The sequence below is a fragment of the Lissotriton helveticus genome, chromosome 7 (assembly GCF_964261635.1).
Source record: "Lissotriton helveticus chromosome 7, aLisHel1.1, whole genome shotgun sequence".
NCBI lineage: Eukaryota > Metazoa > Chordata > Amphibia > Caudata > Salamandridae > Lissotriton > Lissotriton helveticus.
In genome coordinates this window covers 1,102,055,349-1,102,080,468 of record NC_136068.1, presented here as the reverse complement: position 1 = coordinate 1,102,080,468, position 25,120 = coordinate 1,102,055,349, and the positions used below count along the sequence as shown (strand labels likewise).

Sequence of the window (25,120 nt, the reverse complement as noted above, 5' to 3'; positions counted from 1 at the left end):
TAAATAAAAGAAACCAGATCCTTCAATTATGTGCTGCAAAGAACTGTAAAACACCATTCCAATATGGCGAACATATTGTCTTTTTACTGTGGCACGTCTAAAGAAGCCGAGACGTTCGATTGCACATTATTAGCTATTCCACAATGGCGTGCACCGTCTGTAAACATACCTTCTTTCAACTATGCACCGTTTCGTGATAATCGGTAGGAACGCCTTTACCCAAAAAACACCGAAGCTGTGAAAAGAGTCGTTTCGTTTACCACCACAAACATGGCGGGCAGAGTGTGCCTAATCAAGTTATAGCTCGTTCCGGTTGGCCGTTGCTAAGCGACTCTAAACGCGGACTGCTTGTGTGTATGTGGCCCGCTGCAGCGAAACTCGTGCGTTGAGGGGTAAAGGGAGGCAGGTAAGTGTGGAAGAGTGTACGCTTGGTGGGGGAGAATAGTTACGATCGAAGAGAGAATGGGTAAACGATGTGGCAAGGGGAAAAGTAAGGGAGCAGCAGATAAGTAGTGCCAAATGGATAGATAGTATTGAAGACAGTGGGGATGTAGCTAAAAGCCCGTCGTACATATACGAAGATGGCAAGTATGGGCATCCAGGCAAGTAGGCGAAGTCCTAATTAAGAAATGAGGAAAGGCGGGGGAGGGTAGGGCTTTGCAACAGTGGACGCTGATGCTACTGTGACGAGTACAATTTAAGAGTGACAGGTAGGCAGTAGAGAGAAGAGAAGATGGATATTGGCAGAGACATTTAGCAAGTAATACAAGAGAAGTCATCTGGAGAAAATACGAGTCTGCCGAAAAGGAGGAGAGAGGTTAAGATTATAGATATGTTAAAGAGTGGGTGCGTTGGGACTCTGAAACGTGACATGTTGGTACGTGGACGAGGCTTGCAAGCAAAATTAAACCTGGAATACATGGTCAATAAAGTGGTTTAGAAATGTCATTGCTATGATTTAATCTACATGATAGGATCCGTTTAAAAAGATTTTATTTAAGTATCAGCAAGGAAGAGGTAAGAGCCAGGCAGCACAGCTTCCACTCCAAGACCTCTGGTAAACGAATGTCCTGTACTGTAATCTGTGAATAGAATACTGCGTGCATTCTATGCCCCACTCCATGCCTCACTCCAATAAAGAATATAATGACATAACACCCCTCTCAAAAAAAATAAAAACATGTGAATATGCATTTAAGCAGAAGTAATAGAATTAGAACTGAGAAAAATAACATAGGAAACACAATTACATTACATATTCCTTCAACCACCCTGGAAGAACCATTTTGCTTTTACCACCATCCTTAACACCCTCTTCCACAACCAAAGGGTCATTCATTCTAGATTGCACTTCTTCTGACGCAACAGCTCCTTCCCAATCCTCCTCGCTCCTCACCACCCTCTCCTCAACAACCCCTTCTTCTCTAACACGATCAGAAGCTAAACTGGACTGTACAGCACTTTGTTCAAAAATATCTTCCACCCACTCGGTGTCCTTCCATTCACTCCCTTGCAATGTTTCCCCTTGCATCACACCCAAATTCTGTCCTAGTCCCAAAGCAACACTTTTTCCTCCGGTAAACAAATGTCCTGGACTGGAATCTGTGAACAGAATACTACAATCATTTTATTCCCCGCTCCATGCCTCGCTCCAATAAAAAATACAATGACACAACAGTAATTTCTTATGATCAGAGATGGTAGGGTGTGCAAGGCACTAAGCACTTGAAGTAAAGGAGGAGCCCTGAACAAGTAAGATAGGCACAGGAAAGTTATGGGATAGGTATGGGTATTCTCAGAATATATAAATACAAAAAATAAGGACTTGACAACTGCTGCCCTGTTGGAGGGCCATAGGGCAGATAGTACTATGCCACAAGCATGGTGAATGGGGTTTTTCGCCTCTGGTGTCCAACCTTCTATAGCTCTACAAACTGGGACAAGTACACCCCTTCTGCACTGTACTTTCAGGGTAGCAAGCAGTCAAAGCCCTCTCAAGGAGGTAGTGTAAGGGTGAAGACTCCAAACTCAACAGTAAACGAACAGACTCAATAATTCCCTTCCCCGAGGACCGTATACTGGAAGGTTATGTCCCTGACTGCACGATTTCATTGATTTATAAAAAAATTGATCAATAATCGGACTGATCTACTTGTGCGTCTCAGAACGGTATGGACTGGAATTGGATGACGAAGACTGGCAATCCGCGTTGTCGTCACCCAAGAAGGTTGCTATTTCTGCCCGTCTTCGCTTTGTCCAACTTAAGATCCTTCACCGTATATATGTTACTGGTCCGAGTCTGGTGCGAATGGGCTATTCTCTGGATGGGTTGTGTAAACGTGGTTGCGGCATGCCTGGAACCTTCCTTCACATTCTGTGGGAGTGTTCGGCGGTGGCGGGGTTTTGGGCCCGAGTGCATGCGGTGATGGAAATAGTTACCGGAGTGTCGTTGTTGCCCGAAGCTAGGCGCTGACTGCTGAACGCGTGGGAGCCGAATGATTACACTGTTGCTCAGATCCGTTGGGCGACCCTTGGTAACATGATAGCTAAGAGAGACATCGCACAGTTGTGGGGTTCCCAGAGGTCGCCCATGGTCTTGGCGTGGAAGGAGGGCATGGATTGGTGCATGTTTAGAGAGAAAACGGTGTATCTGGCTAGGGGTAGACCTAGGAAATGGAACATAGCCTGGTCTCAGTGGAATGCATATCGTGGGAATATATGTACTCCCCCGCAAGCCTTACTACCTGATGTTCCCTTATCCCCCTAAATGACGTTCCCTGTACTGTTTAATACTATGAGTGCTGCACTGTTTCCCCACTGCCCCCCCCTCTCGACCGATTATAAGTGTATGATTTTTCCTGAATATTTGGAGTAACACTCTATGCGAACACATGATCGATAGTACTGTACCTAATGCCTTGATTGTTGCTGTTATTTATCAATAAAAGTAAAAAAAAAAAAAAAAAAATAATAATTCCCTTCCCAGTACAGTGCTTTTTTTTAGGTCTCGCCTATGCAGCGCAAATACGCTGCATAGGAGGGGAGCTCTTGGAATCAATTCGCTTTTTAGCCCAAAAACATGCACGCTTTGCATTGCTTTCAATTGCAACGCGTGCACGTTCGGCGTTTCCCTTGAGGAGGCGAGCTTTAGCGACATCTGTTTGTAATTATCTTGCAAACAGATGGTGCCCCTGCTCGCTCCCGCAAGGGAAACACTGTGTTTTCTGTAAACAGCTGCATTCCTCGCTATTGCTTGCTTTCTCTTTTGCCGTTGCGTGTGAAAGGGGTGAGTCACAATTCACAGTCGACGCGTCTTGTTGCATTCTCTTTTGTGACCCTCCTGTCGGCTACCACTTTGGTTGTCACTGACTAAAAATAAAGTTGGCCAATTAAAGAAGTTCCTGTAATCCAAGCAGCACTCTGCATAGCTATTTTGTATGTATGCTCAGGGTCCACAGAAGCAAGCAGAGGTTGTTAACCTAACCTACATAATGTGTGGTTTATTGGTCATGCACCATCAGATACCGTGGGCTCAGTTCGTTTTATTAGAATCTGATTAATCTATTCTCGAACACTGTTAAGTCAGTATCTGGCAGCCGTCCTCGTAGTATCCCGCTGACATCTTTATTTTACAAGCGACTGGTGTTTGGTGAGTTTTGTGGTGGTCCTTCGGTTGATTTAATCCACTTCACCCTTTGCTACATTTACACAGGAAACTTTTTGTTACTCTTTGTAATATTGTATCATTTTGTTGGATGGTATCCCTCTATCCCAGAGCTACCCGCAGAACTCAATCTGCCCTGGACTATAGTTTTAAATTAGTTTTTCCGATGTACAGAATGCTCCGATGCGCCTGGCCTCGTGATTTCATCATTACAGGCGTGATAAAGCGAGAGAGCGTTGTCCTCTCAGCAGACTATAGTCACTAGCTACATAAAAGATTGCTAATGTCATTTAAAAACAATCTCCAAAAACCGAAAGACTCCAAAGACGTCCACCTAAGATGCACCGGATGAATGCCTTTCATTTTGTACACAAAGCTGTCTCTCTGCTTTTGAACGGCTGTTTATGCAAATCAAATCGAATTGCCAGGAAATGCCCCTAGTTAAACAATTGTTTACTTGGATCAGTATAATCCTGCCTGACTTCAGCAAAATAATGCCCTAATTATGCAGGCTTTACTCCAGCTCTCCCAGAATCCCACGTGTTTGCGAAGGGGAAGGCAGACTGCCTTTTGAACACCGCGTAGCAAACCCCAAGCAAACAAGCAGGCATGTCCGCAGCACATGCTCACTGAAGCCCACAAACAAACCTCCCATGTTTTTCGAGGCTAGCAGTTTGGAATTTCCCACTGTGTCACTGTATATAATTAAGCCAACAAACCGTGAAGCCAAGAAAGAAAAACCAGCATTGGTATAGCCAATAGGTCTCGCCTTTGGGACATTTTAAGTGTTTAACCATGCAACAGTTAATGTTGGTGCACCAAGGATATTGTGCCGCATAACTAAATACTTATAAGGTCCCAAAAGCGAGACCTATTGGCTATGCCAATGCTTGTTTAAGAAAAGAGAAGTACTTTAATGTCACAGCAAAACAAATTACTACACATGCTAAGGGGGGTTTAATAGAGGTTTTGATATGCCCAACTACAGGTGGTTCCTGTGGGGTCCTCAAAGTGGCCTGTGGGATTTGACACGGGTAAAAGGTCATAGCTTACTGGTACAGGTCCAAGTCCACTAATCGATCACCATTTTAAGTAACCTGTACACACATCTGTATGCTCTTTAGCAGAAAGAGTTCACACTGTCAACGTTATTTCACTCCAATAGGCTTGTCTTTACAGTCCAAAATACAGTCTCGGTCTTTCATTTCTTGGCCTGTGTTACCTGTTCGCAGGTAGGGCAGCATCTTCAGCATCGGTCATCACACATGTAGGGTTCACACCAATGACATCTTCGGAAATGTCACTGCACCGAGGGTGGCAGCCTCGCTAGAAGCAATCGGACCAACAGTCTAGCAGGCCTAGTTGAAGAGTTCTTTGTCCTTGACAGTTGCAACCTCCGGGCATTTGGGAAGATTCTCTGCTTCCGCAGTGATGGGCATGTTCTCAGAATATGCTGCATGATGAGCATCAGTCACAGAGTCTTCAGAATGCAAGAAACATCAACCAGTCATGACTTTATTTAGGCTTAATCTTGCATCCAAAAGGAACCCCACTGGTTGCAGCAATCACACTCGCACTACACATAGAGTCTAGCTGCCAGACATATGCCACGCACACTTCAGGCATACATTCTCTCAACACACATGTGGAATGTCAGTGTAATTGTCTGGGTGTTACATTTCAATGCCTCTTCACATGAGTGTTGTTGGTAGACAACATTTCCCCCCTGCTACAATAATTGGTACACTGCCACCAATTTTTATGTCACCAACCCAGGACCGTAGTCCCATGGCATTACAAGAAGTCACAGTTTGTGTGCCCTCAAGGTGGCATAACTGGTTCTAGACCTTGGTTTTCCAATGGGTAGACCTAAGCCTCTGTGTACATGCTAGATTATCATGCTAGCAAGGCCAAAGCAAGTCAAGATGGCCGTTTTACTCGTAGTGAGGTCACTCAAACAGGGTACACAGAGTACCTTCCTATGACAACAAAGATCTACTCACATATTGAATTAAATAATTTGATATGTCTGAGGCAGGGTATGGCATCAGGTTTGAGTACAGAGGTTACATGATACAGCATGTAAGGCCCAAAGGAGGAATAGCCAGTGGTGGCTGCTGAACTTTGAAAGTAATAGGGTATACATTGAAACCCCCCTCATTGACATGGTCCCTGGTAAAACTGCACCGGTTACACTATAGCTATGCATATCTATCTTGAACTCAACCCCAAACATGCTTCCTTTCTCCGTTCCAAGGTGTCTGTTCTTGTTTGATATTTTGGAGTGCTAAGATGCCATGCTAAACAAGGCTTTAAATTACTTTTGGGTAGCAACATCTACTCCCCCAATTAACCTCCTTTTACCATACTCATACTTTCCAATCCCCACAGTCCTTGTCATACTCTCCTCATATTGTATTTACCCTTTTCCATCTTCAAAGACACTTCCACTCCTTCTCTTCCTAACATACCCTTTCTCTCATTCCATCCCAAAAGTTTCTATTTACTCCTTCTCCAAAACTTGGTCGCCCTCTCTTACACTCCCATCGCTGCATACCTTATCACTAATATTCCCATCTTCTTAGACTGTGTTACTCTCTCTCTCATCACCAGATGCCTTTATCACTAGCTCTCACATCTCCACAGTGCTGAATACTTCGTCTCCATTAACAGTTTCTGAACAGAACCCACCATGGATTTTCAGGGGGAGGATATTAGTATAAAGGAGCACTAAACTACTATTTGTAAAAATAAAAAAAGTGATTACAATCTTAATTTAAAAAAATTCAATAAAAAATTACATTTGTAAATTCCTTCAAAACATACTACATTGTTGCAAGGTAATCAACATTTCAATAATTTATAACCTTAATTATTTATTTATTTATTTATTTTTTGCATTTATAGTGCGCACAGATACCCACAAAGGGTTTCCCGGCGCAGGACTAAGAGACCAAACAGCACAGAAAAACAACTGAAAACCGGGAGGCCATAATTATTTGTTGAAAAGCCAGGTTTTGACGCCTTTCTTAAAGCTGGCAAAATTCTCCTCTTTTCGCAAAACTAGAGGAAGGGAGTTCCAGAGAACTGGACCCAGATGGGAAAATGATTTCCCTCCCACTCTGGCCAGTTTAAATCTGGGGACCACAAAGTTTGCTCCATTTGAAGAGCGAAGATCTCGTACCGGGGAGTAGGGCCTAACTAGGTTTTGCAAATATTTTGGAGCGGTTCCCGCCCTGATCTTGAACATATAGGTCAAGGCTTTGAACCGAATACGGTTCTCAACCCTGAGCCAGTGTAGATCTTTAAGGTGCTTGGAAATCCTTGCTGTCCTAGGGATTTTGCACAGCAGCCTGGCTGCGGAATTCTGGACTAACTGAAGCCGCCTGGTCACGGCTAAGTTGGAACCCAGGTATAGGATGTTACCGTAGTCAAGCCTAGATGTAATAAGTGCATTGACTACGGTCTTCTGGGTATCAACAGGCAGCATCCAGATAATCTTCCGCAGCCATTTAAGGATGGTGAAACAGGTGCCAGCCACTTTGTTAACCTGCTGTTTCATTGATAGTGAATCATCAATGCACACCCCAAGGTTTCTGACTTGGGTCGCCGGAATAGGACAAGTGCCCAAAGAAGGCGGCCAGTGAGTATCCTGCCACAGGTCTCTGTTTTTACCAAGGAGAAGAATCTCCGTCTTCTCCCCGTTGAGCTTCAGCTGGTTAGTTGACATCCAGCCGAAGACTTCATGAAGACCTAATTTCAACGCAGAGGGGGATGAAGGCTCCGAGTTGGTAAGAGAAAAAATAATCTGCGAATCATCCGCATAGGTCATAAGTTCTAGACCTACTTGCTCTGCTAGATCGGCGAGGGGGCGAAGATACAAATTAAAAAATAATGGACTCAGAATTGAGCCCTGAGGCACGCCATGGGGCGAGACAAAAGTGTTTGACTGAGCCTGAGAGGACGAGATCTGAAACGTCCGGTTGCACAAGTAGGACTCGATCCAATCCAGCGCTGTACCTCCGACACCATCCTCACTCAGCCTGACAAGCAGTCTGTTATGTGAGATGGTGTCGAAGGCTGCGCTTAAATCGAGCAGAACAAGCGCAACCGTTTGCCCATCATCCAAGAGCTCCCTGATCCTCTCGGTGACTCCCAGGAGGGCGGACTCGGTAGAATGACCGGCCCTGAAACCCGACTGGGAGAAATGGAGTAAGTTGTTATTCTCCGTGAAAGTAGTTAGTACACCGTGGATATGCTTCTCCAAGATTTTAGAAAAAGCAGGCAACAGGGAGATGGGGCGATAATTGGCCAGCACCTCAGGATCTGCAGATGGCTTTTTCAACAGAGGGCTGACCATGGCATGCTTCCAGGATGCTGGGACTTTTGCCAGATGGATAGAAGCATTTAGAGTATCCAAAACGATCCTCAGAGCAGAGTCATCAAGTTGGCTCAGGATGCTAATAGGGAGAGGGTCACTAGGGGAACCTGACTTAATAGAAGTAACCAAGGATTTCAGAGTGTCTAGGGAAATAGGTGGCCAGGAGTCGAGCCGGTATCCTGATGATCTAACTAAGGGCGGAGTTTCTCTGCCATCACTCCCAGGGAGATTGATGTTAGCAATGATCTTCTCAATCTTTCCCACAAAGTAGGTGGCAAGGTCTTGACATTTTTGAGCGGTGAGAGGACTTGCTACCGCCATAGAGTTTGCTCCAGCGAGATCCTTGACTGTATTGAAAAGAGTTTGTGCTTTGTTAGTAGCAGTGTTAATAGTCTCTGCTACATAACAGGCTTTGGCTCTCGTACAGGCCGAATGATAGAGATTTCTAGCCTTACGATATACTTCTTTTTTTAAGGGGTCGTAGAGTTTGCGCCATTTCCGTTCGAGCGCTTTGCACTTAGTCTTTTCAATTTTAAGTTCTTCAGTGTACCAGGGAGCCGGTAGACGGTGAACATTCCCTCTACACCTGGAAATAGGTAAGCAAGTATCAACTGCTCTCTCCAACCAAGTGTGGGTTTCTAGTGCATTTTTATCCATATCACAGCCCAAAACAGGAGGGGATATCTTTAATGCATTCTGTAATTCAGCCAAGTCCAGCCTTTTCCAATTCCTCATACGGGTCGGGGGCTGTATAGGGCGTGACTGCTTGGGCTCTCTAAGGGTGATACTGAAGCACGTTAAAAAATGGTCAGACCAACAGATAGGATCAGTATTTAACCATCTTAACTCCTGAATATTGGATATGATGGGATCCAACAAGTGTCCAGCTTTATGGGTAGGGCCCTCATTTTGCAGTGTCATGTTCAGGGTAGAAAAATCCTCCAGGAGGTTCATTGCTATACTGTTTGATGTATCCTCCAGATGGAGATTTAAATCACCCAATATAGTCAAGTTTTGGGCATTAAGGAAATAGGGCGAGATGATATTAACCAAATTCGCAGCCCAAACACTGCTGTTTCCCGGAGGGCGGTAAATCAAAAAACCAGAAAACATGAAGTTAGGGTTCAGTGCGATTTTAAAAAATGCTGCTTCGCAGCCAGGGATATCAACCACATTCAGGTCACAGTTAAACTTCCTATTAAAAATCACAGCGATACCTCCTCCAATCTGTCTTTCTCTGTCTACTCTAGCGATAGCGTAGTTGGGGGGCAGTGCGGCAGCTACGTCGGGACCTGCACTGTCATGCAGCCAGGTCTCCGTTAAAAACAACGCACACGGTTTTTCTTCATCTAGAAGATGGTAAATATCTGCTTATCCAAATGTCATTTTAACTCAAAAGAGAATAGCTTCCTCCATGGCTGTCGCTTTCTGCATCACTGCTCCTCTCTCTTTCCCATAGAGCATATTGATCTGTCTTCGATTTGCACAGATCTTTTCCCATGCTCCCATTCCAAAAGGCCCCTAAATGCATGCCTCCTGATTGCCTACGCCCCTGTCTTTTGCGTCAAATTGTACCTTTTTCCCATTTAACCTCCACCTATTACCCTTTCTTCATAAACATGGTTGCCATCTGTGCCTCCTGCTCTGTACTGTGGGGACAGTTGTAGAGTTATCACAGATGGCTAGCACAAGTTTGGTAATGGGTCTCTTGAGCAGTGTCATATTAAGGTTTGGGTAGCCTCTGGCAAGGCATTTTTAGGGAACGCTGTATGGAACACATTTTTAGGTCTCGCGCCTGCGATTGCAGGGCGAAGTCTTGCTGTCGCAAAGCGAGCCTATAGTGATCGGTTCTGCTTTCAAGGACTAAAGAGGAGAGGACAAGAGACTGGCACGCGCACGCAGCCTCCCGGAATCGGATCAGGTCGCGCACGTGAACACGCGCTCCGATTCCGGCAGGCTGTTCACACACACACACAATGGATATGGACGCGCACACACAAACAGACAGGTACACACAGACACACGTACACAGACACACACACACACGCAGACAATGCAGACACACGCGCGCACACATACGCAGACACACGCAGACACACGCGCACACACACACACGCAGACATATGCAGACACACGTGCACACACACACACAAACATGCACCCCTCCCCCCACCACTCACCGGGCTCTTTCTGGTACAGGCTCCGAAAATGCGGGGCTCTCCCTCGGGCATGGGAGCCCCGCGTCACCACTGCTCCTCTGGCGGGGCACTCCATGGGCGCGGCCTTCCAGCAGAAAACGGAAGTCCCGCCCCACGGCAGGTTTCGGCAGTGCACGCGAATGCCTATTCCTGCTTCCGCTCATTCCGCTCTCTCGCCCTGGGGTCGCATAGCTGATATGGGTTTTACCTTGTATTGTTATGCAGTGCTTCTGCAACTCTGAGCCAGATGTATGCTGCACTCACCATGACCTCCACTGCCAAACCGCAGAACTTCATTAAATTGAAGGAACGGAGTTGCAAACCTGATTATAGTCTCCTCGTGCTGACATTGGTACCAAATCCGAATTTATCGGAACTCGATGCTTGAGGCAATCTTAGAAATGACATCATTTTCTCGCAACTCAGGCTTGGTTTTTGTAAACATAACACATGAATGAAGCCTTCCCCCATGTCACTCGTGGCTTTCACAATTCTTTCCCCCCTACATCGAGCTTGTTGGAATGTATAGTTTCATTTTCCATCTAAAAGTATCGTTCTGCAGTCACAGCTAAATATTGCGGCAGAACTGAACAATTTCTTCCTACTGGAGCGGTATTCCTTTACTTCAGCTTCATGAGTTAGACCTCAAGAAACTGGAAAAAGGCAGAAAAATCATGCTGTTTGACTTCATGACAGCTGAAGGTCTCGCGAGACTGCCCAGTCACGACCTTTTTAGCATATCTGAAATGTCTTTGCTTGAGTGTTCACCTAGGCTGCCTTAGAGATGCACTAGAGTGCTGAGTGAGGTATGACGTATGTAACGATGCCCTGACTATTCATGTGTGCAAGATGGGTGACAGCTGATATTTATTTACAGTTGATGGAGAATGAAATCTCAGCTGAGATTTTTGCTGGAGATGCTGTACATTTTTCGGAAAGCCAGTACTACGTTCTTCATTACAGCAAGATGCTGAACTGGCCGACCAGAGAGTGAATTAAGTAGTAGAGGATTTCAGCCAAAAGGTACAGGCACCTCTTGTGTTTTTTTTTTACTATACCGCGCAACGCCACACTAATCTTAAACTATAGACTATAGACTATAAAAGGTTCGCCCAACTCAATTTTAAATTCTTTATATGTTTTTTTATTAAGCACCATGGCACCCTGCTTGCTCTTAATCGGCAGCAACAGCGGTCCCGTCTTTCTTTTCTTTTCAGGTCTGCTCACACAACTTCCTTCGTTCCCATCACCCCATTAAACAATTATCCTTTGAATGGCTAGCTTGTAATCTCCAACACCCCTCCTCGAGCAATTCTGCGTGTAGTTTATTAAGGCTTAACTCTTCTTGCTTGTCTGTTTAAAATTCATTTTCCCCCTTCCCACGTGGCGTTACTTCTGACAGGGGCTGTGTTCCTACTATCTTTCTTTCCCTCACAACCCCCTTCTTCCGAATCAGGTGGGTGATAATCGAAAAACATGCAAGGTAACACATTAAGGTATTTGTGTTGTTAGCCCACTTGGGTATTTTTATTTCATGTCATCTTGTTTTTTAATGCACATTGTTTTACATTTTAAACTGCATTCTAGTAGCTAAACGTTTACATTGACATTAGAAATGGCAACATCTAAAAAAGCCGGCCTCTTCTTTCATAACTACTACCCCTAACGATGCGTTGAAGTGCTTTTCGGCGCATAGCACGCTGCTCCGGAACCACGTGATGCTCTCCTCATTTTGTAGGACTGGCCCTAGTCACAAAAGTACCGGGGAGGGGAATGGCATTTTTAAAGGTCACTTAGTCATCACATAGATTGCTGGCGAGTTAGTTTGCTTTAGTTAATATGCACTTAACACCACAGGGGCTCGGCAGTCCTCCCCACCCCAACTGAATGGCTACAGGAGCACAGAATAGCAGCGTGTGAACAAATAACAGGCAATATCTTTAATAGACTAGCAATCTGTGTTGCTATTTGGCTGCCTTCCTTGAACATTCTTAATACAGAATGAGGTTGGAAAGCAGAGTTCTCGCAGCTCACTGGAAACACTGCTGCTGATTCTGTTGGCGTTATATTGATTGATTTTAAGCTTTATTCAACAGAAATGTCATTAAATCTATAGATAAAAGAATACAGATATGCAACATTTTTAATTTGCATAACAGTAATACAGCAAAGTGAGCGGTTAAGGCCTTAGTGCAATAATGCATATATCGTATTTGAATTGTTTAAAAGCAGAATAAAATGACAGATACACAGTTTGGTTTGTCAAAGACATATCTACAGTAAAAACAGAATAAAAACAGTCAGTACTTCGTTGTGATAGTGAGGCATTGGTATACTAAAAAGTTGTTCCATTTTCCCTAACATAGCAGCGAAGATTTGGCAAATGAAGTGCTTGTGCATGAAAGTTCAAACGAATATGTGTTGTGGCCTAAGATTCTCGCTATCCTGATTTCAATTAATACTGTGCCATTCTTGCGAGGGCTTTCCACCTTACGAGCCATACTTTTCCCAGAAAATTTGCTACACAGCATGCAAAAAACGGCCTAGAGTCGGATATAAGGCTACACAGTGCTGTACGATGGTCCTGTGTGCCGAATTGCTGGCAGAGCGGTTTCAGCTATTTAGCCCATGATGTTTTATATGCCGGGCAAGCAAACATTAAATGGGCAATACTTTCTGTCGGGGCCTTACAGCATGGATAGTTTTTAGGTCTCGCCTGCCGATGCGCTTGCGCATTTGAGCTGGCGAGAGTATAGGGGCTTTCCCAGAGTTTAACCAGACTGGCGATTTGATGCAGTGCATGTGCGCTTTTAGCTCGATGCGCAAGCGCAATGAGTTAAAATGCGCGTGCACAGCATCAAATCTCCAGCCATCGCCATCTGTTCCCCAGCTTGGTGCCGCCAGCACCTCCCCTCTCTCTCCCGCACACAGCCTTACTCGCATTTCTCCTTCCCCTCCCCAGCTGACAGCACCTCCCCTCTCTCTCCCCCCGCACACAGCCTTACTCGCATTTCTCCTCCCCCCCTCCCTAGCCGCCAGCACCTCCCCTCTCTCTCCCTGCACACCCGCTCTGACTCAGTACTTTAAGTTTCACGGCCGCCAGGCCGTGTCTCCTTTTATTTTTTTCGGTCTCAGTATCCAGCTGCTTGTTTGAGTCTGGCTGGACATTCATCTTTATTAAAGAAAATAATTCCTACCGTGGGCCATTGTTGAAAGGGGTACGCCAAGAACTACCGTGGACTGCTACACACCGTAAGTGAAGTAAGTTAAAAGCTTTACACACTAAACAATGTTGAAAGCACTGCAACTACGTTACATTGCAAACGATGGGCCTAATTGCTCAATGCTATTTCACAGATCTGTGTGCCTCTCCCAGCGAGGGACAAGTGACTGAAAATATAAATCTAAAGGAACGAAAATAACGAGCAGAAAACTCAGTTTTTCTTACTCACTGACCAGACAGCGTTACTGTGTTTTCTTCTGTCTCCCCCTCCCCAGCCGCCAGCACCTCCCCTCTCTCTCCCCGCACACAGCCTTACTCGCATTTCTCCTCCCCCTCCCACTCCCCAGCCGCCAGCACCTCCCCTCTCTCTTCCTGCACATACGCTCGGACTCAGCCATTTTTTTTAACTTGTTCTCTTCCCTTTTACCCTCATCCGATTTCCCACCCACTCCATTCGCGTGCAAACCTTTTCCTTCCTCCATTACTTTCGTCTCCTCTCTTTCTGATCGTTTCTATCCCCCTGTGTCATCTTTTTCAGTTTCTCTCGTCACTCTCACCCCTCCTCCCTGTCTCGCCTGCAGCTGCACTTACTGCAAAGCCGAGGACACCACAGGCTGCCTGCTCCCCACCCCACATCCCTGCAGCTGCACTTACTGCAAAGCCGAGGACACAGCAGGCTGCGTGCCCCCTGCAGCTACACTTGCTTCAGAGCTGGCGACATCACAGACTGCCTGCTCTCCACCCCTCAACCTTACAGCTACACTTACTTCTGAGCTGAGGACACCACAGGCTGCCTGCTCCCCACCCCACACACCTGCAGCTGTACTTACTTCTGAGCCGAATACACCACAGGCTGCCTGCTCCCCACCCCACACCCCTCCAGCTACACTTACTTCAGAGCCGAGGACACCAAGGGCTGCCTGCTCTCCACCCCTCATCCTTGCAGCTACACTTACTTCCGAGCTGAGGACACAACAGGCTGCCTGCTCTTTGCAGCTGCACTTACTTCCGAGCTTAGGACACAACAGGATGCATGCTCCCCGCACCCCTGCAGCTGATCCACGGCATGTGTGAGTGATTAACTCAGCCATACCATTTTCTTTGCATTCTGTGTCCTGTAGCTTTAGTTACTGACTAAATTCGGGACTACAAGTCCCAGAATGCAAAGTGACTTTGAGGACTGTGCGCACTGCTGACATTGCACCAGATATCTCAGATATGCTCTGCTCGGTCTAAGGTACACTAATACTGTCTTGCACTCAAGCTGCCTTTGGAGGTAACCAAGCTTCTTATGTGTGCCAGTAATGGACACACTAGGCACATTTCTTTCCTTTGTAACCTGGTGCTTTTAAATGTTATTTCTCGAAATGGAAACAACTCGAAACTACAGTATCTAGCATGCACAGACAAGCGGAATGGGTGGTTTATTCGTATCTGAAAATCGTTTACTGTAAAGTGAACATATTCTAAACATGTTTTGTAAAGAAGAGCCATGCTACACGTACTTCCAGTCATAATGACGCATTGCATTTATGCAAAACAGACCCTTACAACGCACACTTGAAAAAAGGCCTACTGTGACTTGCACCATATTAAGTATTAGTAGCTCATCAAGGTGTGTCTTTTCTAGCAGCCTGGTTTTAATGGGGGCAATTCAATCCTAAAAGCTCCTGAGAAAAAGGCCTACAGCACCAGATGAGCTGCATAGACCTGCCAGGAGACACTTTGGGGGCTGTCCTCTTTGCTAACGTGTTTCATTGACCTTCCTGTGTGTTGCTGGTTGGCTGCACCGACCAGGCACACCACCTTTACCCAGAGTTTAGGGTAGTGTGTTGGCTCTGCAGTAATGTCCTGCATGTTGGACATGTGCACTTATTTATTTCATCAATACCCCTGCAGTCTACTTATTGGCATACATCACCCTGAATGCACGACTTCACGTAAATACACGTGCTGCAGGTCTCACCGCAGCTTAATTAGACACACTTGGAGCGCTAAAAAGGCTGCCACAGATGCAACCACCCGAAAGAGCAAACCGTTGCTTTCTTTTAACAAGCTACAGAGTTAAAAGAAAATGCACGATCTTCAATGGAGCAGTCATGTATTAAAAGCAGCCTTAATTGAAATTAACCGGACAATATTTATTCTAAAATACTATCCCAGTCACAATTGCTGGTCGTGGAGTGTTTGAACGCATGGTTTTATTTCTACCTGTAAGGGTGTAGCTGGGATGTCATTCTTAACTGTTTCCTGGCTGCCTTTATGTATTAAAGTGGGCAGTGTGTACATTTCATGGTGTGGCCTTTCTGTGTGGTGCTACAAATCAAGGAGAGTGGGACTGCGCTTAATGGGTGCCAACTGCTTTCATACATAGAGGTTGGTGGTTCCAGGGAGCACATGAAATAGGCGGAGTACCTCATTTTGTTAATTACTAGAAAATGATTGACTCACAAAGATTAGGCGGGGTTTACGCTCCTGTGGTCTGTTACCTCCTCAGGGGGAAATATTACATGTGCCTTGTTATATAAAGCCAGAGCCGCTGGAATTGTGCTAATAGGCTTAACCTAATTATGCTTCCGGGTTAGCTGCGTTATGTGGCATTCTGGGACGTTACGTTTCTTTTATGACATTTTAATATTCTTGGGTACTGAGGCAATACAGACACCAATCCTGCACCTTCAGAAAATATCATATCCTGCTGCGAGGGCTTAACGATTTGCTGAGCTAATGAGGGAGAGGGGCTTTAATGATTGGTATACTCCGTGGCACAAAGGCTGTAAAGCTTTTAAAACATCCCATCCACTGAGGATAATAACATCTTCTAAGTTAGTCTGGGAGAAAGAGAAAGACACATATTGGAATTTTGGAGCTAAAGTTGTATATAGTAGCTTTTGTTGGTCTTCTGTCACACTGTTGTTTTTAGGTCTCCCCACTCACCGCTCTCCTCACTCACCTCTCTCCCCACTCTCACAGCTCCCCTCTCACCCCTCTCCCCCCTCTCTCCCCTCTCACCACTCTCCCCTCTCACCACTCTCCCCACTCTCCCCTATCACCACTCTCACCCCTCTCACCACTCTCCCTTCTACACTCTCACCACTCTCCCCTCTCACCACTCTCTCTCCCCTCTCACCACTTTCTTCTCTCACCACTCTCTCTCCCCTCACATCACTCTCTCTCCCCTCTCACCACTCTCTCTCCCATCTCACCACTCTCTCCTCTCCTTCCTCTCTCTCCTTCCTCTCCCCTCACTCTCCCCTCTCCTCTCTACCCTCTCCCCTTTACCCTCTCCCCCCTCTATCCTCACTCTACCGCACTCACTCTAATGCCCTCACACCTTCACTCTACCGTCCTCACTCTACCACTCTACCGCCCTCACTCTACCACTCTACCGCCCTCACTCTACCACTCTACCACTCTCACTCTACCGCCTTCACTCTACCACTCTACCGCCCTCACCCTACCACTCTACCGCACTCACTCTACTGCCCACACTCTACCACTCTACCGCCCTCACCCTACCACTCTACCGCCCTCACTCAACGCCCTCACTCAACCACCCTCACTCTACCAACCTCACTCTACCGCCCTCATACTGCCGCCCTCATTCTACCGCCCTCACTCTACCGCCCTCACTCACTCTACCGCCCTCACTCACTCAACCGCCCTCACTCACTCTACCGCCCTCACTCACTCTACCACCCTCACTCACTCTACCGCCCTCAATCACTCTATCGCCCTCACTCTGTCGCCCTCCCTCTATCTATCACCCTCCCTCTATCTATCTATCGCACTCACTCTATCTATTGCATCACCATAGCATCACTCAGCACCACCACAGCATCACTCAGGGGCACCACAGCATCACTATGCGCTACAACAGCATCACTGAACGCCACAGCATCACTTGTCGCCAAAACAACATCACTCAGCGCCACCACAGCATCAATCTGTGCAACCATTCAACAACTGGTTCAAATATTTTCTGTCAATGTTTCAAGCTTTATTACAAATGTCATAGAAAGATGTTAAATGTTTTCACTTCTGTTCTTGTTAAAACATTGTGATTTGTCAGATCAATACATGTAAGACAGGGGAAAACTGAACATGTACCTTTACCAATGCTATAGATGTAACATTTGCTAACTTTATATCTATTGGCATTTCTAATAACAAAATTAATACTTTTATATTTTGAAAAACATAAACAAAAAGTAAAAAATATTTACATTTTCCGCACCAAAAGCTCAAACTTTTCTATTGCGAGACCTGTTGCATTTCCAATGCTTGTTTCCATTGCTTGTGCACCACTTTGCTGTCACCTCACGAACGGGAAGAGTTCTGAACCTAAAATGCATATACAGCATTCTATCTCTCGGTGCCTTAATTGTATCAAGGAAGGCCTCAAAATATCTCATTTGTTTGTGGGAGAAGAATTCTGTTGTTAGTTTGCCCACGTTAGGATTGCAATTAACCTGTTGGTCCACCCGTACCCAATATAGGCTTTTGAGTTCCTCTCTCCTCGGGGGCTCCTGGCTTGCCCAACAGATACAAAGTCCTATTGCTGTCTACGTTTTTTTAATGTCGGAGATCCAGCCTATTTTACAGCCGGTGTCTAGGTGGATAATCTCAGTAAGGGCTTCTGCATAGGAAAAAAGCTTGGGAGTCTGCCTAATGCAAGCCCAAAGGACAGGGCATAGCCTAGCTACATCTCCAATGGACCGCCTGCCCATATCCAGCAGTAGAGGGGCAAGGGGGACATATTTGGGTGCCATAGCCAGGTCTCTTAAAAATGTGTGTTCCGATCTGCACAGCTCATCGAGTTTGTCAAAACCCAAAACCTCTTCTCCATATAGAGTGTAGCTAACTGCTTTTGCGTCATATACTTGGAGAGCGGGAGGTACAGGCCTAATGTGGAAAGGCAATGTTCTTTCCCTATTACTCCAGCCACTCGCTTATGTCCCATCAGCATCTTTGCTAGGTGGGGTCTCCAAGACATTTTATCAGAAAGTCTTACACAAAGGTAATCAAACATGTCTACTTTTCGAGGGGTACCCCACCCAGCAGAGGCGTTATACTTCTGTGACCTTGTAGCCAAAATACAAATGTTGATGTAACAGGAATAACAACTAAATGCATTTACTGCATTACAATGTTGTGTGGTCAGATCCTACATATGTTTAAGAATGCTAAAGTGACGACCGCTTCCTGAAAACGTGTGCATTGCTAGGTTTCAGTCATCTAGACCTACATTACTGTTATAAAAATGTGTTTCTGTACGTGTTGCCGTTCTTTAACAAATGTAATAGGTCTCACATTTGTTGGAGTTATTGGCATTATAACTGCATTCTAAATGTGAATGTTTTTTTACCTGGCCATGTTGCCATGTGCAGTACCCTTTGTGGCCAAAAGAGGTCTTTTGGCCACATATGATATTGCACATGGCAACTTGGCAAGGTAAAAACATTGACATTCGTAATACCAATAACTCCAACTCCAATAAATGCGAGACCTATTGCATTTGTAATGCTTGTTAATTTTTGTTAACCATTTCCTGCTAACTCAATTCCGCATGATGCCAAACAATACTAAATTGTATTTTAAACTTTAACAAAGTCACACAAAAACAGCTGAAGTTTGTAAAGGAGGGCAGAAAGTCTGAGAGGTTTAGACTGAGAAAGAGAAAATAGAGAAAAATGCACTTTCTCAGGGACCCATTGAAAAATTGGGCGCTTTGCCCATCCCTTAAAATCACTCTGCTCTTGAGCCCTCTCACCTCAGATACTGAAATAAAGCTCAATAAATCAGAAGTTGCAACGTTGTCTCTAGATGGTCTTATTTATTCAGTGTTTCACATATTAAATTTGTTTCTGACAAAGAAACTTTCAAAGCGCGATCCATCCTCCAAGCCATACTTTGTACTGGTGATTATCGTGATGTGAGCGAGCAGATCAAGGCTTGAGGGCATAGGTGCTGACTGGGGCATGGCGGTACAGTTTCGGAATTCAGAACTCCGACAATGTGTCCCTGAGGCGATGTACACTGTGCCACTTTATAAAGATGATCGTTCCTGGCTGGTTTTGTCCAGCGCACTGCTGATTCCTTTCAGTGCCTGGCAGGCTCATTTCTGTACCCTGCTAATTGCTCCAAATGCTTGCTATGTTGCCAACTTTTCCATGTGCAATGTAGCTAGTCCAACCAGGACGCTCAGAACCAATCACAACTCTGCATTGCAGCGTTGTGATTTGTCAGTAGAGCCTGGGTGTTCTTTCTGGCATTCTGTCCCACAAGGAGAGCAGGAGCAAGGAGCAGAGATACGGCGGCGGGACCCTGTGGCAAGGTAAGTGAGTAATTTTTTTAATTTATTTTAGTTTTTCGTTGCGCTACTTCGCACCCGCTCCTTCTCTGCCCCCACCCGCGAGTCTCGCTGGCCCCCATTGATTGCGACCCCTGCTATAAGGCTTCTTTTCCGCAGAGCCAGGAACAAACCTCCTTTTGAGAGGAATAAAATTAGCAGCAGTGAAACGGACACTGCAGTGAAACAAAATGTTACCACCATTGGTGAACTGGGGTACCTGTTATGAGCTGTCTTTGCAGCCAGTTGCGAAGGGGCGTCTTTAAACCGGAAATAGCATTTGCAACATAATTGATTTATTGTTGCTAGTTGAGAGGGCAGGCAAGAAAGGAGAGGAGTATAAGTACCTCTCACTCTCTCACATATTGCAGATCAGAGTGAGAGAAAAGGAAAAGTTAGTAGATGCTATTTCTTATTAATTTCTCATTTCTCTTCATATAACTTCTATTGATATGCTCTGTTAGTTGAGTTAACCTATAATTGTTTCTTTAAGACTTTTATATTTCTTATATATGTTGCTTGCATTATTTAAATAATTAACATTTCTCACACCATATTTATTCAACTGTATACCTTACTATTTATCTTTATAGTTGTAAGTGTTATTTATTGGTGCATAGTATTTATCATATATGCATTTTCTCTTTTTCTTTTGTATATTTATTCATATCATTCTAATTGTAAGTTATTATTAACTTTATTGTTCCTATGATGAAATTCTCAAAATGTCAATAAAAAATTATAACACAAAAAAAAGTTAATAGATGAGCCAGGGCAGTAGAGAGACTAGAAGAAGAAGAGAGGTATAGGAGGCACCACACAGGCAGGTGAGAAATAACAGCAAAAGGCAAAAAAGAGACTACAGAGACAAAAAGGTAAACACAAGTGAGAGATGTGAAAGGTGGGCAAATGTGAAAGGTGCAGCAAGAGAGAGAGAATTAGAGGAAGAGTCTGGTGTGACAAAGAGAAGTCTAGAACAAGAGCAGAGAGGGTGGGCATGTGAAAAAGACATCTGAGAGAAAGGGGTAATAGGTGAGAGAGAGGCGAGACTGAAAGTTCAAAGAGAGTAGAAGTTGAGTATGCAGTAGTAAGAGAAGTAATAAAGAGAAACTGGTGTGAGAAAAGTCAGAAAAAGACAGAGTAATTGAGAGGGATACATGTAAGAAAGAGAGAGTGTTATCAGTAATATTCCTCATGGATATCGGGTTCCACGTCCTTGTTTTCTGACCACATTTAGTATACTAATAATTAATAAACTTTTATTTTCTGTTAGTGTAATAAAAAATGTAGCATAAAAAGCTGGAACAGGATATTCACTGATAGCTGTGATACTGTAAATAACTTTAAACGTATGTTGTGTCTGTATGTGGGAGTGTTTTTGTGTGAGATAAAGTATGTGTGAGCATGTGTGTGTTAAAGTGAGGGATTTCAAATTAACCACTGAATCAGAGTAAATGAGAATAAGAATGAGTGAAAAAGAATGAGAATAAGCAAGTCCGTTTGAGAATACATAGGACTGAGTTGGATAGCATGAGTGAATCCAAGTGAGTGTGTGATAATATTTGAATGAATCAAAGTGAGAGTGAATGAGTGAGTTAATGTGAGTATAAAAGAGAATGTGGTGTCATGCTTGCAAGTCTGCAGTTGGCCCTGGCAATCTGAAGACAATTTGTGCTTTATAGAGCCCCCCCTTCAGCAAAAGGCTTGTGCTAGCCTACTAGAAACAATTCTTAGCATTAGACAAACTTGTTAGAGTTATACCTGGCATATGGGGACACCCATGAACAATTGCTGTCACTGGAGTACAAGAGGAACTTCTTAGTTTAGGAGTACACATTGGAAAATGGTAGCACTGGCTAATGGTAATTCCTTACTTAATAGAGAACAGCCATGGCCACATTTTGGTCCTAACATACAATAGGTGATATTTGACATAAAGGTCACCAATGGTATATGGACAGCACTAATGGAAGGATTCTGGCACTGTCCGATTGCATGGTGTTTTTTTGCCTAAGAGGGCACCCATGGCATATGGGGCTGGGGGTGGGTGGGAGGGGCATCTTAACCTCTTGAGCGCTCATGACGAGGTCAGCTCGTCATGAGCCACGGCGCTCCGGTGCTCATGACGAGCTGAGCTCGTCATGACCGCGCCCGTTAGATGGAACGCTCGCACGTTGGGCTGATTCCCCTGCTGTGCTGAACGTTCCATTGGAACGGGCGCGGTCATGACGAGCTCAGCTCGTCATTAGCACCGGAGTGCCGTGGCTCATGACGAGCTGACCTCGTCATGAGCATGGGGGCGTTGTACGCGCCGCCCCCCAGCACAGCGGGGGAATCCCACCAGCGACGAAGGGGTTAGTGAGCCATGTTTTCTTTCTGCAGCTTTCTCTGGGACCATTGCTTTATATTTAGGTTTTGTAAAATAAGTAATTTCAGCAGTGCAATGCATATTTTTCTAAATAAGTAAAAATGACTACAAAGTAAACACGGTTGTACAAGTTACTGCTTTGTTTCATTATTGTAAAAACATGAAAAATTTCATGTTTGAAAAAACCTTGATCTCTGTGAGTTGCACAACTGAAAACCCTTGTAAATGATCAACAAACAAAGTGTATTAGCAATCTTAAATAATATATTCCTATTCAATATAAGATGTATGTGAATGTATACATGTAATCTATTAATAGTTATCCCATTGTGCTTTACACTGGGGGAACCATTAAGCTACGCTCTTTATGGTGTGAATAAGTTAGGTTACCAGTACTATCAGGGTTCTGTTGCACTATATTCTCTTCAGACAAACACATACTTTTTTATATAATAAAAAGGGAAAGGATTACCAAAGAGGTACCCTAAAAGTTGTAGCCTCACTTCCTGTAATAATATAAGGTCAAAGGTCACAGTGATGTCCCTTCATATGATGTTATTAAAGTCAAGGGTGTTGTATTGTCACTTCCACTGCCCTTGGCGTTTTGGTGAATTGACGTCCATGCCCCACCCTTGCTCAATTCATCACATGGTGGAGTGGTATGAAGCTTGCTGACCCCCCTTTATCCTGTGATGATTTGTGAAAGGGTAGGGTTGGCTGCTATAGCCCTTGATTGACATATATACCTGGGTGCTACACATCGGAAACCTGAAGCTGCAGGGCTTATTTAATCCTCTCATCATAAAGGGGTGGTCCTTAGCGCAGGAGGCTATGGCGTTGCGGGGATGATGACCTCACTAATCTAAGGACTGTGAGATCGCTAGCCCCGCATGCCTCTGTTGGTTGACGCATGCACATACTCACATGAGATGCAGTTAGCTTGAAAGGGCTCCTTTTACAGACAGGCCACAGCCAGCAATAGCAGCATAATTTAATAATGTCTTTAGGACTTGCCTACAAGACAGCTCATGCTCTATCTGTTGCGAGACGTATTGTTATCTTACTGTGGGCTTGGAGCCCATCCATTGCTTATAATTTGTTGGCTTTATTGTCACTATCATTTGCTTGCCTCTTTTTTCAGCTTGTATGAGCTTTCCTCCTTCTTGTGTTTGGTTCTCCCCTGGAGCATGGACTCATTGCTTGCGTCTTTCCACTACTGGCTCTTCAAGCATACTTTTGTTTGTTGTTTAGGCACTCCATGAGAGGGCATCTGTTTTCCACCTGTCTCCCTCGTGTACTTCTCTCTCTCCCCTCTGCCACGCTTTGTGTTTTCCTTTCTCACTCTGTCTCACCTGTGTGCTTGTTCTGCCAACTCCATGTTGCTCTCTTACTCATTTATTTTCTCCCACCCACATCTTTCTTGTTGTTTCCACTGCCCACCTATGCTCTCCATGTTGCTTTTGCCCTCCGATGTTGTTTCCTTCCACAGATGTTCTCTGTGTTACTTCCTCCCCTTGTTGTCTTCTCCCCCATTGTTTCCTCTTCCCACCACCTTAGCCCTCCCTTGTTGTTTTCACCCCGTTGCTTCCACCACTGATACTTCCACCCCCCCACGTTGCTTACCCAAGTTGCTTTTAAAATGATTTTGTGTAGTTTTTCCCTTTTAGTTACCAATCCAACTCGAAATGCTAGCTAAAAAGTAAAAAAGTGTCTGCATCATTTTGCAGGTACTCACATGTGTAGTGTGCACCAGCAAAATGATATGCCTGACCACGTCAAGGGCTTTAAAAAAATTATTTAGCCACGCTGCACAGCCTCAGGGATGTGGTGCCACTTGGCTAAAAACCAGTGGCAAAGCCAGTTGGGGAGTATCCAAGAGCTTTTGTAGGACTTGGTCGCCACTCCCCCACTGCTGCAGCAGCATAGAGGAACCGCTCCCAGTCCTCTAGCCGTGCTGCACTGCGGTTTGAGCCTGCTGCCTTGAACCTGCTGCCTTGACTGCACCCCTCAGGACTTTCTTCAATGTCATTTTTTACCTATAATTTTTTTGCTTTTAGTTGCTTCTACCTGTAATTATTGTCTTTAGTTGCTTACTTTAGACTGTTTATGTCTTGGGGCAGTCTTTTTACTGTTTCGTCTGCCTTGCCAGCTTTATTTACATCCTCATGATTTAGACTTTCATGATTTAGAGTCTTGATAATCTTGTTTGGTGTTCTGCTGCTGCTCGCCCCCCCTTCTTGTCCGCCGCTCACCGCCTCTGCGGCCAATCGGTCCATTCCGGCTTACGCTTCCTGCCCTCCCGCTGCCTGGCTGACCTATCCACCTCCCAGGGCTACTTAATCACAGCCAGCACCACAAAGTCATGCCCGTCTGCGTCCTTCAACGCCTGGACCCTGCTCTGTGCCAGGACCCCTGGACCTATTGCCTGCTTCTGATACACCTCCAACAACATCCGTAGCTTTGAACCCAAGACCTCAGGTGCCACCTACAGCAACTGCAACATCGCCTCACCATACTCCTCCGAAGGACCATTCGCCTGCCTCCACTGCTGCTTCTTTTGTGACGTAAGTACCCCCGCAACCACCGCCTGACAGACACCAGGCCACAAACCTCAGCTTCACTGCGCTCTACTCTACGTCGGATCTCTCTGCAAGCATGGCATGTAAATGTGGGACAGCATAACCACCTTCTCCCCCGACATGATATTTATAACCAAAACATGGCTCACCACGCATCTGCACCGGACATCTCCACCGCGACACCCCCGGATTAAAGGATGGTCCATCATGATCCCCCTGACAGACATGGCAGAGGCATCGCCATCATCCACAAGAACACCCTCATCTACACTGCCTCCGACGACAACGACACAACACCCGTCATGGAACACCAAAAATTCCAGATCAAGCCGAAGGCACATACCACCATGAGAGG

The 25,120-nt window shown here is 45.2% G+C and overlaps 1 protein-coding gene across 20 annotated transcripts in view; it reads left to right on the top strand.

Annotated features, from left to right (window-relative positions):
* The first annotated feature begins 285 nt into the window (after nucleotides 1-285).
* The window catches only part of DNAI2 (dynein axonemal intermediate chain 2), a 375,814-nt gene continuing 350,979 nt past the window's right edge, over nucleotides 286-25,120 (top strand). For 19 of the 20 annotated variants that reach the window (XM_078654258.1, XM_078654257.1, XM_078654254.1 and 16 more), the window contains exon 1: nucleotides 286-406. The gene's annotated coding sequence lies outside the window, so the exon portion shown is untranslated. Of the gene's footprint in view, nucleotides 407-11,192; nucleotides 11,267-25,120 lie in introns of those variants that run through there. The other variant, XM_078654240.1, reaches the window with a different exon arrangement.